Raw genomic sequence first — 18771 nt, forward strand, 5'->3', positions numbered from 1 at the left:
ATTATCAGTATCTAATATCTACACTAAGGAATCTGTTCCCTTTTGCTTCTGAGCACAAGACAACCACCTGTTTACTGTCTCAGAAAAAAAACCTGCATGCTTTTATAGGTGTAATAAACCACAATTTCACTGTCTGCAAGGGGTTACAACCCTCACTTCTACCCATGGCTGAGAAGACTTGGAGACATCAGCTCCACCATCCCCTGTTGCTGTCGGCTCCTCTCAAACCATCATGACCCGTTTCATTAAAAGCTGTTCCCCCTCCTGGCTCCCCGAGCGTGGTGTTTGACAACAGATTTTTCCCTGCTAGCCTCGGTTTTCATTATTGTTCCTTGCACTTCCAGCACCTGGGAGTGGTGCAGGGAGCATATGTTCCTATAATTTATTTATATTCAGGGAAAGCTCTGTGCAGGTTGGGCCACGCTGAATTCCCCTCTCCGAGGCTGTTTCCTCCATGTGTCAGCACAGTGTTTTCAGAACATTACTGTTTCCCATAGTAAAGCCTTGATTCACTGTTGTGTCATACCATGAATCCCCCCACACAGCCCCTGAGATGATATTTTTAGTTTCCAATGAGGGTTTTGATGCTCTGCATATTTTTGTCTTTTGGATCTCGTCTGCTTGTGGAGACCAAGGTCAATACTCTTCAAAACAAAATTGGATGGCATAATTATTGTTCCAGCTCAGTTAAAAGCCTGAATGTTTCCATATTAATGTCTGTCATTCTCTTCTTTTGAATGACAGTGCTCCTGACTGGGAGCTGCCAAGAACAGTTTGAACATTAAAGATGCATGAGTAAAAACAGAGTATTTTGTTAAGCCAGTCCGTTTGAATGTCTTAGAAATATGTGTTCATATCACATCAAAACTGCCAGCAATGGCAGGGCTTTTCCTCTGCAGAAAGGGGGCCTTGTAAATAGTTGTATTCATTGGAGTTAAAATTAGGTTTCTGTGGTGCTGACATGCTGCCAGCTTTTCCCACAGGGTATTTTATTATTTTTTTTTTAAATTTAAAAGTACCCTAAAATAGTAATGTGCATATGACATATTTTGTGAACTTGAGAGTCCATTTGGACTAAAGCTTTCTTTGTATTCCTTTTGTCCACGGTGCCTTATAGGAACCCCATGGCAGAAAGCAAATGTGCCTTTCCAAGAGAAAGACTGTGCAACATTTCCCTCCAATTTGAGCTTCTGTAGGTATATTCTATGAGGATATAGTTAGAGAAAAGAAATAAATTCTTCCTTAAACCACTGGGCTGGGAGAGTTTGCCCAGTACTTGGACCATGAAAATACCCTTTGTTCTCCCAACTATGTTGTTGGATTTAAAAAATTAAAATAGGACTCAGATGGATGTCAGTGTATTATTTTTAAGAGAAAACAGTAAACTTTATGAACTGACCAGCACTTATGTGTATCACTGAACAAACAGACTGGAATTCATGTTGAACATTGTGGTATCCTTATTTTTGTTCCATTTGTTCCACTCCAAAAGCAGAAGTCCCATTTCCCCAGAGAACTGCCCACCTGGGTAACAGCAAGTTTTCTTCCTGCCTTTTGGCCAAGGTAAGAAACAAATCTTGGACTTTCTCCCAGGAAGGCATTGTTCATTTTACCTCTCTCTTCTGCTCTCTCCTGGCACAGCTCCACAATGCCTCGGAGCACGGATTGCCAGCACAGCACTGGACTCCTCAGGAGAGGAGACTCCCATATCAAGTCTGTCAGTATGAAACATTTTATAGGAAAAAAAAAAAATTTCCTGATTCAATTGAATGTGGGAAGGGAGATGTGGTGTTGTTGACTTTCACAGGGAATTAGGATCCACTTTCTGAGTCCTCCACCCTCCTCTGCTTTTGGTTTGCTGGACGGTCTTTCATCATCCACAGATGGATGATTATTTTGATTTCTTTTGGAAAGGTCTTGTGGATATTGATGGAAAAAGTGACTTAGGGTTCGGGTATTACTGTCATGTGGGTAATTTGCCCATCCTACTGAGCACTTCAAGGGGATGAAATACCAATTCTTGTGTCTTTTGGCAGTGTCTGCTTTGTGCAAGATTTGCTATCCCCCAAAGCTACCTACTCTCTATCAGTCCCAGATGGTGTTGCTGTACCTGCAAGTCAATTACAAGTAAAATGAGCCCCCACATATGCACAGTGTGTTATTTGATTTTGCAGGGAGTAAAATGTACCAAACGAGGTTAGATCTTCAACCCTGCATTTTTTGGTTTCTGCTAAAATCCTCATCTGATTCCCTGCTCCAGCAGGTTTCCCTGAGCAAAGTGCAGCCAAGGTGGAGTCTTAAAGATGGTCATAAATCAACCCAGATACAATACAAGCTCTCTTTTTGACACCTCCCGTAAGCCCCTTGTGAACTCCCCTGGGTTAATTTGCAACGTACTATGGCTTAAAAAACAAAATCCCCATTTGGAGGGCAACGTTACTGAAGAGTTATTCACAAAGATCAGTCACCCAGAAAAAAACACACATCAAAGGGAAACCTTTACACAGGACCTATGCTACCAACAATTATAAAATGAATGCATGATGCTTTATTATCAAGGAAACTTCATGAACTTTGTGATGGCATGGTAAGGCAGTATAACTAACTGCAGTGGTTAAACCTCCTTCCAGCAGTGGTCTAGATCATGAGGTTATGGATACAGTAATGGATGTCTTCTGTCCTCTGGTCTCTCTTTGGCTCAGAAGAAATACCTTCAATTCTCTGCCTCCTACCTTTTTATTTTTGATTTGCATCCTATTAAAGGCAGCCAAGAAGCATGAGAAGCAGCATGTTTTGTTTCTTAGCATGCAAACCTCAGCTTATCTAAGAGATTTGCTTATCTTGTAGACTGCACCTAAATTTTGTTCATATTATTTGAGGTTTCAGTAGATTAAGAGCCTCCAAATCCAAGTGGCCACGGAGGAAGACAGAATGGGCATACAAAGGTGTACTGAAGGAGTAGGATCAATAAACTGGAATGAAGATGCACTGAGAGTCCCTTACAAAGCTACTGAAATCTGTGATTGTTTTGTCCTGTCAGATTTGGCCTAGGCTTTGAAAGGTTTGCACTAAAAAATGAACTTCTCTCCTTCTCATTGAATTCAATTAATGGCGGTGAATAAATGTGAATACTTGAATAAATGTGAGTACTTGAATAAAGCATTCTCCACTCCTTTACTTTTGAAGCTTTGTCTGTGGCAAAGTCTCTCTGCATCTTGAGTGGAGAAAATGAACCATTCTGCCTTTTTTTTTTCTTTTTTTTTTTTTTTTGTGGGGTGCGACAGCTAAACTAACATTTCTGCCTGCCAGAGCCTCTTGGAGTGTGAAGCTGAATCGAGGGCAAGAGAGAATAGTAGAAACTCTGAAAAGCAAGCCTTTTATTTTTAAACATTTTAGGTGTGTAGAAAGACCTGTTTCTGTTTGCAAAGCTTGTGGGGAGGGCTCTGAAAGTTCCCCCTGTTTGCTTTGGCACGTCCAGCAGCAAAGCTATTGAGCATCTGCCATCGGGCTTGGGCTTCCTCTAGCGATGGGGGCTTGGGGGGGAAAGGGTTGAAGGGGCTGGGGGTGAACTGGGATTCAGCCAGCTGGTTGACTTTTTGGGTTGGTTTGGTTTTTTTTTTTCTTCATTTATTTGTTGAAGAAAATGGAGTTTGATCAGCTTCTCGGGCCAAGCCTGGGTTTTGGTCTGGCTGGGTGGGAGCGGGGACTGGAGCCTGCGTGGCGGACTCGCCTCTGCTCCGCCGGCCGAGCTGCGCTGGCACTTCCAGCAGAGGCAAAAAAGCCTTTTCCCTTTCCACACACAACCTCCTGCTTCCCCAGTGCCAGTAAAAATAAGAGAACGGCATGGCTTGAATAGCAGACCTCCCTCAAAATAACTCTGCGGTCATGAGCTGAGGGCAGAAATTGTTCCTTCCCCGCAGCACATGCGAGATAAATGATTCGCGGGATTATTTCTTTCCCCTGCCCCTCTTTTAAAAAGTGGGCTCATATTTTTGAGCACTTTCCTTCAAGGAAGTGTATGAGAGCTATTAAATACATATTTCTCTTGGAAATATCACCGGAGCCCTCTTTTTCTTTGCACTGGAGAAAAGAAGCGTATTAAAATATTTTCACTGAATGGAACTTCATTGCAGTATTTTAACGGGCTATTTTGCTCAGTCTTATCTATTCTTTGTCACTTTTAGATGAAGTGATTCCTCTGGCAGCAAATGGTTTTTCCTAATCACACAATCCAGCCTGGGAATTTTTCTAATTTACTCCACAACATACTTCAGTAGGGAAAATCCGAGGAATGCTGAGGCCCTTTTGCTCATCCCCACTTACTGGCATCCCAAGATTAAAGTTCCTCTTTTTCTCACCACAAACCCCTGACCCCTTTGCTTTCTGGTAGCTCAGCATCCTCTAGATGGCCCTTAGGCACAGCTTATGCAGGATGTGTGCAGAGGGAGTAAGAATAGAGTTTCCTGCTGTGAAGGTCTTATGGATTCTGTGAAATCCCGGGGGGGATTCAGGGAGATTTGCATCATAATGCACTGTTTGGGACAGGTCTGTGCCCACAAAAGGTAACGGAAACTAAATGTGTCAGGCATCATCTTTCTAATCCAACGTGGGGGCTGTTTAATCTCTTTCAAAAGATGTCTTAAGAGCTCCCAGTGTCTTCATTGAGAGCTGGGCTTTCACCACTGCCTGTCTGGGGGCCGGGGCTGTGGGGTGCTAGGGCTCTGGTGGCTGCTGCTCCACCTCACCCTGAGCTGAGGCTTAATTAACACATAGAGGCACGTCTGCTGCTAACCCATCCCTGCCACTTGCTTCAGCCCAGGCAGGAGCCCATGATACTGGGTCTGGAGGAAGAGCCTGTAATCCTATAAACAGCTTATTGAGGGGCAGGGGGAGACAATTAGGAATTCACACTCTTTCTGTCTCAAATAGGAGAAACAGAAAAGCCCTTAGACCTGCCACAAGCAGGGCAGAAAGTGCCAGATCATTCCAGCTACAGGGATGTTCGCACTAAGCTCCTCCACCTGGGCACACCTGAGCTTTCACAGGCATTTCACCTGTACTTTGCATCCTGCAGAGTCCCCTGGCTCAGACCCCAGGCTCTAGGCTCAAAATCCAGCCTATGCTTTTTCCAATGCAAATGTCAGTCTCCTAAGGCAGCTCTGGAAAGCTGAATGTTATGGGAAAGTAGAATGGTGTTTGGAATTGGTGTGGGGGGAAATCTGTGTTGAATAATAATAAAGTCTTATGACCCCAAAAGCTGTAGCCTCCAGCTGCTGCTGGCTTCTGGAAGGAGCATCATGCTTGTAGCATAAGCCCCACTGCTTCATGGAGTTATTTTAACATGGAATCCTAAAATGGTTTGGGCAGGAAGGGACCTTTCAAAGGTCACCCACTCCCACCCCCAGCCATGGGCAGGGACACCTTCCACCAGCCCAGGTTGCTCCAAGCCCCATCCAACCTGGCCTTGGACACTTCCAGGGATGGGGCAGCCACAGCTTCTCTGGGCAACCTGTGCCAGGGCCTCACCACCCTCATTGTGCAAAACTTCTTCCTAATCTCTAATATAAATCAACCCTCTGTCAGTTTGAAGCCATTCCCCTCATCCTATGAATATGTGTCTTTGCCTAAAGCCCATCCCCAGCTTTGTTGTAGGCCCCCTCAAGTGTTATGTTATATTATGTGATGTGATGTTGTGTTACATGATGTGATGTGATGCTATATGTTATATGTTTTGTTATGTTATTGAGGAACACAGGGAAGATAAAAGTCTGGGTTCTTCTAAGCCTTAATGTGACATTAACCACATAATAAAGTAAGACTAACATGCCAGGAAGAAATGGTTGTATTGAGCAAGCAAAAATGGATGAGAAACGAAGAATTGGTACAGGCAGGCCAAACTTTTATTAACACTGAACTTTGCCTGCTTATGTAGTTTCAGAATGGTAGTTTTTGGCTACTTTGGGCAGCATAAAGTGTGAGAGCAGAGAATAATAATAAGGACCACGAGAGCAAATAGTGAGAATGATGAATAAATCAAGCAGACTTTTTTTCTCAGTACTCAGAGATCATCTTTACTACAAAATTCTGAGGGAGCCTGAGAGAAAATCTGAATACTTAAGATGTTAAAAATCAGCAAACCACACACCATTCAGAGCAGAGTACACATCCTGCATTGAGATAGGTTCTGTACACAGAGCTGGCTGTACTGGTTGTGACTCAGTTGATCTATATTATGTCTATGTATGAAGTGCTATAGACTTTGCAAAGACACAAAAGAAAGGGAGAGGTAGGAGAAAAATGCAGAATCCCTTTCTTTTAATCCACCTTCCAATGTTTGGCTTAGCTATAGTGCAATTAATGACAAAAGAACAAGTGTGCATTTATGAAATGAACACCAAAACTTGTATACAAATGTCTACAGGAAGAAGAAAAACGTAACACTGGTGAAACCAGTCAAACTCTTTCTCCTTGTTGGCCCTGGGATCTTTGGTTTTGCCCAACTGCCACCTATCAATAACTATTTACAGATTGGCACCCTGGGACAAATTCTGGACTTCAAATGTTTCAGTCAATGCATTGGCACCAGTCTTCACCACCCGAGGGCAGAGGCCCCAGGGTTTACTAGCAGGGCTCTTAATTACCTTAATATATTCTCAGTTGATGACAGGCAACTGAAACACACAATGTATTGCCCTTCTATATATCTTCTGGCATTTTCTGGTGGTATTGTCCAGTCAGAGCTGGTGGAAAAAATTCAGTTGCAAAACAAAAACGTGAAAATACATTGAATATTTTTAAAAAATTCCAGACTTCCACGAAAATGTAGCTATCTCTTCATTTATTTGTTTTAAATAGCTCTTTCATGTGTTGGGACAAAGGGACATTGTATTAATAGTGAAGTGTGAAATGTTTTTCTTGTTTGCTTGGGACAACAACTGGGAATACATGGATTTGACTATTCACGCTTTATTGTTATGACAACGTTTTTTTTTCACAAAGTATTTGAAAGCCAGAGCTATGAAAGGAATAAAGTTGGCTACAAATCTGGAGGGGTTTCATGCTTTTGTTTTAAGCTTGCGTTGTAGGAGCTTTGTCAAAATTGTGAGTCTTTCATCCGTGGTGTCTGCCTGATTCAAGGGTTCTTTTCTTGTTCAAATATCCTTTGGTAAAACCCATTTGACTGAAAGGCTGTGCAAACACAGGCTGGCCATGATAAGAGTTCTACATGAAATCTTTAACATGCTTTGTCAGCATGAGGTTCTTTTAGCTGCGTGCCCTAGTGAATATTCCCCCCCCCGTGCCCCCCCAGTAAGTCTATTTTCTGGGAGTGCATTTCTCACTTATAATTGCAGTAATTTTGTGATGAATTTATGACAATAAGCCATTATGCTTTAGGTGAAATATTAATCCACTCTGGATTAGTGTTACTTGAAAAATAGTGCCCTAGCCCAAGCTGTGCTACTAAAACAAGCAGCACCAGAACTCAGGTCCCAGCCATGGCTGAGTTTGCTCTATTTTCTATATCTCTCTTCCCTAAGCAAGCCTGTCAAGCTTTCTTCAGCACCAAAATGCTAAAAGGCATCATGAGGAGTCTAATCCTGTGACTTTGTTAAGCATGGAAAAGGTGCTAGAGGAGAACACCTTAATCAGCTTAATCAAAGTCAAAAAAACCAGTTTTCCTTTCAAATGTGGTTGTCACATGTGAGTGCATCATCACATGGGCAGGAGCTGAGAACTGAAGGGTTCATCTACACCCTGTCCCAGCTCTGTAACATCCAAGATAGCTGTTGAAAAACTAGCTGTTTGTCCTCTAACAAACTACTTGCATCATGCACTACACAGCCTATTTTCTCTAGTTTGCTTCTGCAGTGAGTTTATGTGAAGAACAAAATCTTTGAAAAAATCCTTGTTTTGCAGCTGCTCACTCCTGTGTTGATGTTTCAAAGTCTGAGCTTTTCCAGCTCACCTTTGCTTTTCTTGGTAAAAGTCTGCACTGGCACACAGCTCCAAGACAGGAAAATGGAGACATTCTGCCACATGCCTCTGCTAAACACAACTAATAACGCACTGGATATTTTCCACTCCACCCAAGCTGCATAATTGTTCACCATATGAAATGAAGTTAATTCTGTGCAATGTTTTGATGAGTAATTTTAATCAGGGTTGTGAAGAAAGCGCTCTCAAGTCTGGAAATGTAAGTGCTTCCTGTAGTAAACAAATCCTGTGGTTTTAGCATTTCACATAATTTGGTTTTTCAGACGACAGAACATGTTCCTTCTCTTGCCCCATGGTCTTCAAGGCTTAGGAGCAATTTTCTAGCCCAGTTTAATTTGTTCCTCCCTTAAGCCAGTTAAAGGGGAGAGAGAGATGTAGTTCTCACCTTTTCCTTTTCCCTGATCTGATTCTTGGGCTGTCCCAAACAATCTGTGGCTTATAAAGGCCAGGGTTCTTAGTTGTCCAAAGCAAGTATAAAACAGAAATGCAAAACTTAATTTTTCATTTGCTATGTGTGTTATCCACACCAAATGAAATACGTCATTGCAAGAAGTGCAAGAATATGTTAAGGAAAAAAAATCCCCAGGGTGCCTGGATATGGATATATTAAAGCTATCTTACACTTTCAAACTCCCCATCCCTACAGGCTTCTGGGGGCTGCTGCCAGGCAATGGATCATTGTGGATATAGTGTGTGTATTTTTGTGAACACCCAACACAGGTCACAAACACAGCTCTTGGAAGCAGATTCCCTGAGAAAATGGGAATGGTTGCAAACCAGGAACTCACATTTTAAAAATGCTCTCCAATGTTTCCACATGATTCTTTAATTTTATGAATTTTTCATTAATAATCTTGTTTCCCAGGATGTTTCCAGTGAGGAAATACAAACAGGAAAGTCGTGGTCATTTTAATATATATGTAAATAGGAAGATGGTGGTGTGATGCAAAGATTATTAACATTTAGCAATACTCCACCATTTACTATTGGTAAGCACCATTTCACACCCCAGTTGGAAGTTTAAAGTCCTGGTCCCATGAGCTATCCCGTCTTATATTAAATTCTTTGTCATGGGTTTGTCCTTTGCCAAAACCCATCACCTGCTATTTCCAAACTGAGAATCTCCAGATGTTAATTTTTTTGCTAAGGCAGATCTAATGTTCCCCCTGAAAAATACCATGGCAAACAAAAGATGCATGCTGCTACAGAAATGGCAGGTTTCCTTCCTTGGCAGGTATTCAATAGGCTGAGAGTGCAGGGAGTGCCTGCTGAAGTTCATGATTCCTGAATTGCAATAAATGTCTTTTCAGGCTGTATTTCAGCCTCCATTTGCTAAGAAAGACCATCTATGAACATTTGACCTCCAGCAGCAGCAGAGCCCCAGGTTGTGGGATGCTCCACCTGCTTCTCATGGCCCATCAGCCACAGGGTAGTGAGGAAAAAAGCTTTAAAGGGCTTCATCTTCTGATCACTGAACTTTACAACTTAAAGCACTTCTCTATAGCAAACTGTCCCCACTTGTGCAGCATCTGCTGTGTGGTGATGCTCTTGCTGTTGCATCTCCCTCCATTTGGGAGGAAGAATCACACTGCTCCCATTTCACAGAGAAGACCCGAAAAGCAGAATTAAACAGCTTGTGCAGTGTCTCAGTGGGGCAGAGGTGAATTCTAAATGTTGGCTTCACAAGACCCTCACCAGCATCATAATTCCTTCCCACTGTTCCAAAGGTCTCTGCTAAATAAGCCCCAATGGACAGCATTACCCTGAGGGTCTGGAGTCGCTTTTGCTTGGCCCAGAAAATGCTCCTGACTGGTTGGGTGAGGTTGGGAAAGGTTTCCCAAATGATTGGTGTCCCTGCAGTGCTGGGTAGGGATTTATCTCACATCTGAAGCACATGTCAGATGCTCAACAAGACAACTTGGGACACGGAGACTGCAAAAAGAGTGACTGGTCTGCAAGGGAGCCCAAGGCATGAATGCTGCCAAGGTGAGTTGTGTGTACCACATGTATCTGACAGGAGCATATAATATTGATTATCTATCACCTGGATGATTTCACAAATTATTTTGGCACTACATCTTGTTCCCTAAGCTGTTTAAGGAGACACTGCATACCCATTAAAAAAAAACCTTGTAGCTCAGCCTTTCCTTGTCCTTCACTGCAGAAACACACCCGAGTTGTATCCACCTCCTCCCACAAGCACTGTCCAATGCTGCCCTTCCCTGGGTGTTAATCTGATTTATTTCTTACTACCTGAAAGGCTGATTTCTTCACTCAGCCTGTGTCTTTTGTCACCAGCATTCTCTTTGGTTCTGCTGATAACACAGCTACAGCAAAACAAAGGATTTGGTAATATTTTAATATATTGGAATTTTAAACATTAACTATCTCAACTTCCATTTCCTACAGACAAAGCAGGGTTTGATTCTGTCTGCAACGAGGGATTTTCAATTTGGTGAAGCTTCAAGATTCACATTAACTGAAGCCTTTGATCTTCTTCCTCTTGCTTTGTGAGTAACCTTCAGAGCAAGCCCACGAAGCTGAGCTGGAGGACATAAATCTGGCTGCTTCATTTCTGTGCAGAGACACTGGATCAACACCTGTGACACACAGCTAGGACTGGATTCCACATATTGTAGCACTCACTCCCCTGCCGACGTGGGGACAGAACAGATTGTCAGCTTCTGTTGCAGCCATCTAATAACCCACCATCTGTTTTCCATTTTTAATTTAGACATGAGCAATAGACACGAATGGGTCCCAGATCCCATGAGGATTGCTAGAAATTCTTCTGAGTTCAATAATTAAATAAACAACAACAACCAAAAAATGATTTAATCTCTGAGCAGAAATCAGCCGAGCTGTGCACGTGCCTGCACATCGTTACCTCACTCTCTCCAGCCCCAGTGCTGTTAGGGCTTGTTCCTCGTCACATCCCAAGCCTGTACCAAAATTTCTGCAGGGCAGGGACTGTGTATGTTTGCCTGGTGATGTATCTATGGGAATAACGTAAAATACTGATGGTATTAACAGCAAGTGTGAAAGGTGGTTTGGAAACTGGAGGTAATTTTGAAGTTTGGCTCTTCGGCTCATCTTGAGTAATCAGGCAGAAAACGGGCAGAGGAAAGAAACGTGTCATTAAATGTAATTAAAATCGGGATTTGAAATTAGACATGTCACCAAAGCCATAATGGGTATCAAGGAAATGGCCAATGAAAGACTCAGAGGGACCACTCCTCCTCCTGATTCCTGTCACGGTGTGGGTTTTTTCCCTACAGCCTCACTCATCCCTTCTAACTTGGCAGATTCTGTGATTCTGTGATTCTCCTCCTCAGCTCTGTTGATGCATTCCTAACCTGCCTGCTGGCAGCCTGGAATAGGTGTCTACCCGGAAAACTGAAGGAGCATTGACATAAGAGAATAATATTATCAAAATATAGGATTTGAGGATGAGGCTTTCCAGTGACTATCTCAAGCTATTCAGGACTGAAGAGTCATCAGAATCAAGTTCCAAAAAGGAGGTAGTTCCTAAAAGACCTTTGCCTTAATCTGCAGTGGTAATGTCAACAGAAGAAAGAGAAAAGGGAAAAATCTATCCTCCTGGTATACATCATTTAGAGATAAAAATAGCTGAGTGAGCTCATGTGGCTCCTTCAATTTGAATCACATCAAGCTGCTTTATGTAAACTAGAAATAATTGCTAGAGATACTCCTCCTGTGGCAAATGCTGGACCTCACCTTCACCTGGCTACCAGTGCCTCCAAATTCACATCAGGTGAAAGATTTTGATTCTAGAACTAATTGTGTTGAGTGGGTTTCAAAGCACATAAACCTGCAGATCTAAGAGCTGGGGAATCTTAGCCCAACTTCTGTGTTTCCAGGAGTCTAACATTGGATATAGGGAAGAAATTATTTTCTGTGAGGGTGGGGAGGCCCTGGCACAGGTTACCCAGAGAAGCTGTGGCTGCCCCATCCCTGGAAGTGTCCAAGGCCAGGTTGGACGGGGCTTGGAGCAACCTGGGCTAGTGGAAGGTGTCCCTGCTCATGGTAGGGGGGTGGAAAGAGATGATCTTTAAGGTCCCTTCCAACCCAAACCACTCTGTGGTTCTGTGTTTTTCTGAAGGATTACTTGGTGATGGCAGAGGGTTGAAAAGCATTTTTGGGATGAACAGGTGAATCTCTCCACAAGGAAGACAGTGAATGGTCCAGTCCTTTGCTCCCCAAACATAAGGCACTTATTGACTGTCCTGGGTCTATGGAGCTCAGTTTTTGTTGTTCTGTTTCAAGTCTGTGGAGCCAAAAGCTACCTTGGGGTTTTCAGCAGCACCTCAGACAGTCCTCGGTAAAGAAGTGGAAGTCATCAAATGGAATAGACATTCCCAAGGCCACTGTCCCCTTTGGGGGGGGACTGCAGGGACTTCTGTTTCTCCCTGGGAGAGCAAACAAGGCAGAGGCCATATTCCCATGGAGTGGAGCCAGGTTACAGGGATGAAGCAGAGCTGGATTTGCTGCAGTAAAGACTGCTGGTGGGAGAAGTCAGCTGGAGCTGCATGGCTGGATGCTGGCAGAGAGATGAGAGATGTCTCTCTCCCCTTGGCATCATGAATAGTTTCATCTGTTTTGTTTTCCCCTGATGTGCCAGCATGGTGAACAAGCTGGGAAAAACAGCACTTGTCTGGTGTGTGTGCCAGCAGGGAAGGGGAGTGGAGCAGCAGAACTGCTGAGAGTCACAAGGAAATTATATGGGACGGGGGCAGGCTTCCCTCTGGGTCTTACCTGTGCTTTAAAACCTGGAATGTAGCCTTGGGTTTGATTAGAGAGAGCTTCTACCTTCCTCCAGCTCCAGCCCTGCCCATGAGACAAAATCTGAGCTGCAGACTTGAAGGGACTATTGTCATCCCAGTGCCTCTGGTGTTATTCCCCCCACCCCAGGAAAACAAGCACGTGGCTCTCTGCAGGGTGAGAGAGGATTTGGGCATTTTGTTCAGCCCTGGACCTCTGAATGGAAAGACTGAGCTCTGCACACCACTGAGCAAAGCTCCTCAGAGCTTTCTGCCCAGAAGCTGTGTCTCCTGCGCCAACTCTCAGCCGTGCCCAGCTCTCCCAGAACGTCCTGCAAAACCATCCTACTTTCTGCTCCTACTTGCAAGGAGCTCAAAATTAGGTTTAGAATAGGTGGGTATTGTCCTGGTCCAGTTCTGGTAAAGCTGGTTGATAGGAGTACACCACTGAAAGTGTCTGCTAATGGAGATGATCCTGCAGAGCTCATCTAACATGAAGGAAACAGCTTTTGCCTGAGTCTCACAGACCAGAAACAAAAAAAGACTCTGTAAGTTTTTTTTTAAAAACGTTTCAGCTTCTGCCTGACTGTTGCAAGCATCATATTATTTGCTGCATCATTCCTCACCCTCCTTTGGGAGGGAGGTGGAGGGCAGCCCTGCTGTTTAATCACTTGCCTTTACTGCTCACTTGTGGCTCATACTTGCTCCTCAGCCTGGCAAGTGGAATGCAGTAGCACTGCTTTGCATTACCGCCCTGGAGCTGAGAACCAGGCCAATATCATCAAAATTCAAGGCATTCCTCTTCCAAACTCACTTTACATGGAAAAGTACCCTTAACTCTCTCTAGTCCTGAATACCAGGCTTGAGGGCCTCTTTACCTGCCAATGATGCTGGGCAAGCTTACAGCCCAGATAAATCACAGGCAGCTGGGGAATGGGTGGAGGCTCTTGTTTCACCACTTGAAAGGCAACTTTTAAAAGTTGGTTGGAATTCAGCCTTTAATTTTGCACCCACAGATTTGAACCTATAATCAGATGTGAGCTTGGATCTGCAGATCTCATCTGCTGCAGCATTAACACCACCTCTTGCATGCTGCCTGCCTAATCCAAAAGAACAGTTAGGTAATTAAAGGTCTGAGTGTATTTAGCTTTTCCCACCACCAGTTATGAACAGGGCATTAAAATGCACTGGGTCCTCTGCACAAACCCTGGATAAGCAGATTCCTGTCCTCCTTATCTCCTGGTCATTCATTCTGTATCTGTAAGTGCTTCCTGTATCATTCCCATTAATCTCAGGCTGCTTTCCTAAGAGAAGCCCTCTGACATACTGCTCCAAATGCAATTATTATTACTATTATTGCTGTTATTATTGTTATACAAAAGCCCCGATTCCATATACTTCCCAAAGTGAGAATTCACTTAGTGGGAATTCTTTAAAACATATTTATTTTATTTAATTTTCCAGATCCAAAGGTAAGGAGAATTTTGTATGCAGCCCATGCAGCATTCATGGCTCGGGGCTGTGCCTGTGGGCAGCTGGAGCCTCCACACTGCTTCCAGGGGAACACTGCTACACACAACCCAACAGAAAACTGATATTTTTACTGGCATTCCTGCTGCAGCAGAATTTGGAAAGAGGGCATGGAGGAGCTTTATGGCATGGTCTTCTTGTTCTCGTTGTCACTGGTGCAAAAAAACAGATAAATTTTAAAACTGCAGCCTCTGTTCTCTGCATAATGATGGGGGAAATGGTCCTCTGGTCTGCTTCCTTAGCTGAAATGTCACTCCAGACCTGAGAGAAAAAGTAAGGTGAGTAAAATGGAAAAAAGAAACATGGTTTTTTCCCTTTCTTTCCTAAGTGTGTGTAATAAGTATGAAAGGTGAAGGTATATTTTTGCTGGGACACTAAAATTGAAGTAATCACTGAAATTTATGTTTATTGTTGGATCACATAATATTTAAACTACTTCACTCACAGAATGATGTATTTAACTCCTAGAATGAAGTCCAGTGGAGCAAAATGATTGGTTGTACTCTGAAATAGGTGATCCTCACAAGTTCTCTATTATTTTATTAAGAAAAAAATTAAGTCTTTGCACAGAAGCAACTGATGCTTCATCAGGGTTTGGATGTCCTCTCACCTCCCCTGTGGGACTATGATCTCAGAGATCTGACAGATTTCCAGCTGGAAGGGAATGTTATCTGGGGGTGTTCCCAATGCCCAAACACACTAACCAGGGACAGGGGCTGGACAATTCCCCAGAGAAGGCAGGCCATGCCAAGAAAACATCACTTGCAGTAAGTCACTGGAGGGGAGCTGCATTTTGCTCTGAGGCTCTGCTCTCAGCTGCCTTTCTCAGTCTGGATCACGAATAAAGCTGTGTCCAGTCTAAAAATTTAGATTTTTTTTTTAAATAACTGGGCATTGAATTTGTTTTCTCTATCTGTTTTTTTGCTGACTCATTTGAATGTGTCAGGCAAAGTTGTGTACATTTGTTATAAGCACATGTTTCTTTCTATGCCTGCAGTTTTGTTTTATTCTTTCCATTCCTTTACGTCCATTACCTTGCTTTGTTGCAATTCAGATTGTAAAATCTAAGGGGTAAAAATTTTACTTCTACAGAAACAGCCCCACAGTGGTATGTAAACCATGATGCAGAAGGCACAGTGTGTATTTTCATGGGTTTGTTAACAGGAAAAAGTTCTTTTTTTGCAGATGAACGAAGAGGATGGAAGTCAAGTGGAATTTGAATTTCATAGAATCATTTAGGTTGGAAAAGACCTTTAAGATCATTAAGCCCAACTATAAATTTACCACTGCCAAGTCCACCACTAAACCACGTCCCAAGTGCCACTTATAAGCTCACAGAGCTCAGTAATGCTGTGCCCTTTCTCATGTTTGAACTCTCTGGAGGACCAGGACAATGTCAGATACCACGTAGGCAGTAGCTGGGAGGAAAACCACTCACAAAACCTCCAGAATTTGGGTGTTGATGATGTTAAACATAACGTTCATCAATTTGATTGGAGCAAGGAGGAGCTGGAGTCACCCCCCTCCCCGGGGAGCTGTCGCAACAGGACCCTGATTGCTCTCGACCCACTGAGGTTCTCACTCCAGCCTCTTGGCCCACTTCCCAGTAAGGATAATTGGATTTTTATTTTTTTTTTTTTAATTTTTCTCCTTGCCTTTGCACTGCTTGTTAAATGCCACACGTTATTCACTCCACATTTGCTGCCTGGAGCGCTGAGCGATATTGGTGAGGGCTGGTACCTGTCCCGGCAGTGGAAGGGCTGGGGGGGTGGTGAGGCTGTGCAGGCTCCCTCAAGATGAAAGACCCTGTCTTAGGAATATCGTGTTTTATTATTTATTTAAAGGATGTTTTCATGACACTGCAATTTTCTAACCCAGCATGGCGAGACCATAAAATAATAGTGGGTCTGTTCGGAGGAACGTGTTTTATTTGGCACATTTCTGGGATAGCAGTACAAAGGAAGAAAATAAAGTTGCAATGTTTATGGCAGCTGGGCTCTCTGTCCGTTGGTAACCACTCACCACAAATAACTGCTTGCTGGTGCCCACACATGATATTTTAAGATCCAAGCTCTTAAAAAGAAGGTCTTCAACATCAGCAATATTTAGTGCTGTACAGCCTTCTGGCCACCACATAATGACTGCAGTGTTTTTTATGAAAATGAAACTCATCACATTCTGGGCTTTGCTTAAAGACCTCACATCAATCACTCAACCCCAAGCTGTGCCTCACACCTTTTCAATTCCCACAGCCTTGGTCTTTCCGTTACCTTAGTCTTAATGTCTCCTTTTTTTTTTGCTTTCTTCCTTGCTGCCTACTCCTTGAGGAAATATCCTCTCTCCAAAACTGCCTGCTGAACAATCCTCCTACTGATCTGGAGGAGAGAGGGAAACCTGGTCAGGTCTATAAGGCAGATGTAATTAGAGCACAGTTATTGATTGTTACAATAAAACCAAACATAAGCAGTAAAAAGATCAAGCAGCAGGTAAGACTAGTAAAGGAAAAAGTATTTTTGTCCACCACAAAATTAATGGTGGGACTCATTGCCACAGGATATTGTGTGGGACAGAATTAGAAATCACTTTTAAAAATTAACTAAGAAAATGAACGAAGGCTGAATTCATCACTAGTTATGAAATGCAGTGACTCAGATGAAAAAGGCCGCTGAGAAAGCGCCCAGGAAGTTGGTAGGAGCTGTGAGGACCAGGCATCCACTGCTGCTCCCGTGGGAAGGGGGATGGATCTGACTCAGCCACTCCCACGTGCTTTTCAATCATGCCACCCATAAGGAATAAAACAATTACAAACATAATTACAAACTGTTACAGACCGTATAAATGCAGTTAATTTAAGGAAAGGGATCACCTTGCTGATGAAATGACCCAGTTCTTTAACTTTTTCATCTCTCTGTTTCCTCCTTTCTGCCTAATAATGTCTTTCTCCTGCTCTGCCATGATGAGTTTTGTTTGGCTGCTCCTCAGGGCTATGCCTGTGGCTTTCTGTCTGTAAGGTTGTCTCATGCAACTAAAATAAGTACAGCAGTTTATTCATTCAGTTTTACTTTCCCCCATTCCCTGACAACCCCACATCCTACGGTTCTCCTTGCTCCTCAGTCTCCTCCTCTCTACACAGAGGACAATAAATGCTGCACAAACCCTTTCCATCAAGCAGGAAAATTGGCTGGACCTTTCCAAAGTGCTTTGCCTCTTGTCACAGACCCTTGTGGTGAAGCTGGGGTTCAACAAGCACCGAGGCCAGTGCTGAGTATCTGAAAACTCTTGCCACCACTCCATTTCACTTTGAAACCCCCCCAGCCGGTTGTTTTGAATTATGGTTTTGGCCTGGGATCGCTGCATCACACGGCTTGACGTGAGAATATATATTGCAAACAGAGCACAAAGCTGTTCTGTGGCCCTGGGTTGCCTGAGCATCTCTTTCTGTGCTGTGACTAGGCCAGTGCAGGATGCAGCCAGCCGAATTTCTTGCACGGAGACGGCGGTTTCCCATCCAGGGCTGCGATACCACGAAGGAAATGAAGGATAAGACACTGCTTCAGCAACCTCATTTGTCTTGTCCCTGCTCATCTGAGATGCTGGTGTACCAAGAGACACTGATGGGCTTTGTTTCACTGCCCTGCTGAGGATGCTGGGCAGCGGGGCAATGCCCAGTGCTGCCAGTCACCAGATGTCCCGGCGCTGCGGAGAGCGAGAGCGCCCGCAGTAAACAACCAGGGACAATGGGCACTCTGGGGAGGAGGAATGGGGTTGTACCAGGGCTGGGAACTGTACCTGACATAACAAAGGGGCAATTCAGCTCCTTGGGACTGCGGCACACTGCGGCACAGCGCGGGGAGAACGAGTGAGGAGAGATTAGCAAGGCTTGGCTTGTGCAGGCTGGCACATGATAACATTATTGGTTCTGTCATTTGATGCCAGGTGAAGAATGCAGGAATAAAGTGCTTTTAATCAGCTAAGTTAGCATATGATGTTGGTAAGGTTATTTTATGGTATTTTTCTGTCCCCCCGAGTCATTACTCTTCTCCTCTCATCAGGTGATATTCCTGGTTTTCAGGCAGCAGCAGGATCACAGGATTCCTGGCATAGCATCATCAGTGCTGACCCAGCAGGGATTGATACACTCAGAAATTTTTGGGGTGGTTCACCAGGTGTCTGGGCAGGCTTTCAATGGATCAAAAACTGGGTATCTGGCCTGGGGCATTCATAATGGAGGAAAGGTAACTCACACCTGAGGAAAAAATGGTCTGATAAAGTTTTCCCTCTGAGAACTCTGGATAGCTCTGCACAGCACTCACCCAGAAACCCAGCACTGGACACCTGGGCTTGAAGATGTTGGTTTGTACTCTCCGTGACACACTTTGTAATGTAAATAGTAGCAGACAAAGGATTTTTTAAAATGGCCCCTTGCCATGAAGAAAAGGAGCTGGGCGAGCAAACAAGCAAAGGC

General features: G+C 43.7%; 1 long non-coding RNA gene across 1 annotated transcript; it reads right to left on the reverse strand.

The window, feature by feature from the left end:
• Nucleotides 1–14345: 14345 nt before the first annotated feature.
• LOC115307676 lies at nucleotides 14346–17988 on the reverse strand. The gene is made up of 3 exons (XR_003916024.1): nucleotides 17868–17988; nucleotides 16577–16681; nucleotides 14346–14458 (listed from the first exon to the last, which is right to left on the reverse strand). It is a non-coding gene; the product is annotated as an uncharacterized LOC115307676 (long non-coding RNA).
• Nucleotides 17989–18771: the final 783 nt, after the last annotated feature.

Source organism: Manacus vitellinus, unplaced genomic scaffold, assembly GCF_001715985.3.
Source record: "Manacus vitellinus isolate BGI_N305 unplaced genomic scaffold, ASM171598v3 scaffold_40_pilon, whole genome shotgun sequence".
In the NCBI taxonomy this organism is placed as follows: domain Eukaryota; kingdom Metazoa; phylum Chordata; class Aves; order Passeriformes; family Pipridae; genus Manacus; species Manacus vitellinus.